The sequence below is a fragment of the Entelurus aequoreus genome, linkage group LG17 (assembly GCF_033978785.1).
Source record: "Entelurus aequoreus isolate RoL-2023_Sb linkage group LG17, RoL_Eaeq_v1.1, whole genome shotgun sequence".
In the NCBI taxonomy this organism is placed as follows: domain Eukaryota; kingdom Metazoa; phylum Chordata; class Actinopteri; order Syngnathiformes; family Syngnathidae; genus Entelurus; species Entelurus aequoreus.
The window spans coordinates 43253598-43255926 of NC_084747.1; the positions used below are offsets into that span (position 1 = coordinate 43253598).

The 2329-nt window shown below is 37.4% G+C and overlaps 1 long non-coding RNA gene across 1 annotated transcript in view; it reads left to right on the forward strand.

The window, feature by feature from the left end:
• LOC133632028 (uncharacterized) overlaps window positions 1-1778 on the forward strand; it is a 25436-nt gene extending 23658 nt beyond the window's left edge. Inside the window, exon 3 of the long non-coding RNA XR_009821645.1 lies at window positions 1006-1778. This is a non-coding gene — a long non-coding RNA (uncharacterized LOC133632028). The remainder of the gene's footprint in view (window positions 1-1005) is intronic.
• Window positions 1779-2329: the final 551 nt, after the last annotated feature.

The following is a 2329-nucleotide window of genomic DNA, read 5'->3' on the forward strand; positions in this document are numbered from 1 at the left end:
CTGAGTGTGTATATGCCCATTGTCTTGGGTGTGTTGATGTAGTGTTTATGTTCATAGGCCTGGGGCCGTTCTGCATGCAAGCAAAAGTTAGACTCCAGGTGTCGTTGAGGAGGGATGTAGGTCAAAAGCGTCCATCATTGAGGTGTCCTCGGGGATGTTTTCAGAACAGCCTGCTCCTGTTGTTGGAGCGTCAAGGCCATTCGAGGGAGTCAAATCGTAGATTAGGATTTTTGTTTTTCCGCGAGCAGACATTACAATGGCTTGTCTGTACAGCCCTTTGAGACACTTGTGATTTAGGGCTATATAAATAAACATTGATTGATTGATTGATTCTATACGTCCATGTTTTCAGCATACGTATGAAGACAGACAATGTTGTCAGCATTTAAATCTGAAACCATTCCTCATAAATTGTGTTTTGTGCTAATATATTAGGTGTCTTGAAAGGATTAATTGGATTTTTGGGGGAAAATCGCTCCGATTTTTAGACAATTCGGTCTTTGTCTATTCTTTTGGAATGGATTACTAAAAAGTGAGATACCGCAGGCGCTGTTTTAGCGTAACACAAAGGCTGGCGAGCACACAACATGATACGTGCAATACTGAAAATATGACTGTCTTATCCTTTGTTTGGCAAAAAACAACAAAAGTCACGTATCAAAAGAAAATGGGTTGAAAGTTGAGTGAGTGCTGCGAGGTCATAAAAATATGCGTCGGCTCCAAAAGAAAAAAAAAAAGAGCAGTGGGGACTGGCGAGCTTCAAACGGAAAACCTCTTACTTTGTTGTGTTTTGTTTTTTTGTTTGTTTTTTTTGCACTGGATGCTTTTTATGAAGTCCCTCTCTGTCTCAAGAGCTCCCTTTCCACTTTGTGTGTGTGTGTGTGTGTGTGTGTGTGAGTCCACTCCACTGATATGCCAGACTGAGGCCACTCCACTTGATCAAGGCATTCATACATTACCTATATAAAAAATATATATTTTTCTTTTTTTTTTGCTTTTTTCTAGGTTGTGGAGGAGTTTGAAGCTTTTAGTGGTGGAGCACAGACCTCTACCAGACTTCCAAGGCGGCGCCACATCCTGATTATACCCGACTGGATGGATGGACGTGGTCAATAATGTAAAAGCATTGTTCACTAAGAAAGAATACTGTAAAAAAAAAAAAAAGCCCATTTCAGACAAAAGGTACGAATATCCAATCTTGCTACAAGTGGGTTTCCTTTTATAAATAGTCGTAAAGTCATTTGTTAAATCCTGCTCAACCAGAGTTGTACTTCTGTCTTATTCATTCATTTTCTTAATGTTCTTCCCTCAGGCTGTCAATCTGATGAACACTGTGAACATTTCGTAACTAATCTGTCACTGTGTCTGTGCTAACTCATGCTCACTTCATCATCTGTTTGCTTTGCTTTATTCACCACTGCACTATTATTATTTAGCCTTGCACATATTAGTTAATATTTATTTTCTACAGTGAACAAGAGAGCACAGCCTAATAATATAATATAATATAATATATCAGTATATTTTATATACGGTATATATAATATGTAAATATTACATATGTTATATTTTATATTGCTACTATGATTTTTTTTTTTCTTTTGTTTTCGCCCTCTTTGTGCCCTTGTGTGCATTATCCTTTCCATCCTTTGGAACTGAGCTACTGTGTGGAGCAATTTCCCTTGTGGATCAATAAAGTTTATCTAAGTCTTAAGTCTAAGTCCTTGAGTGTTAAACATACTTGGCCATTGAAGCCGATTCTGAATGTACTGTGTGAATGTACCGAGAAAAAAGGAGAATAACATTGTTTTTTTATATCTTCATGTCCCACCTTTCTATGTTGTTTTTGTGGAAGTAGGATAACATCATGAGATAAAAAGGCCAATAAAAAAACTGAAAAAACACCACTTTTACCAGAAGTGCAACTTTAATGAATTTTACTCAGCCCACGTCCACCTATCTGTAATATTTTTGGGAAATATCTGTATTGTTGAATACAAATTAAATGAATAAGGACATTAATGTAGATCTGCACCACATTTTCCTTTTACCTATTCTTCCGCCTATTTAAATATTTGGTAATAGTAGGATGGTTCAAAGATCATTAAAACAAACATTTTTGGAACGTTAACCTGCACCTTTATCCGGATCTGCACCAAAATACACCCCAGTAAGTGTTTCCACAGGCTTATTGTAGACGATCGAAGGCAGTTTTTGTGTCGTCCTGCTCACTAATTGTAAATGGGATGTATGTATGTAGTGCTTTACTATACGTGCACCTCCACCCAAAGCGCTTTACATCATACACATACATCACATTCACCCTTTC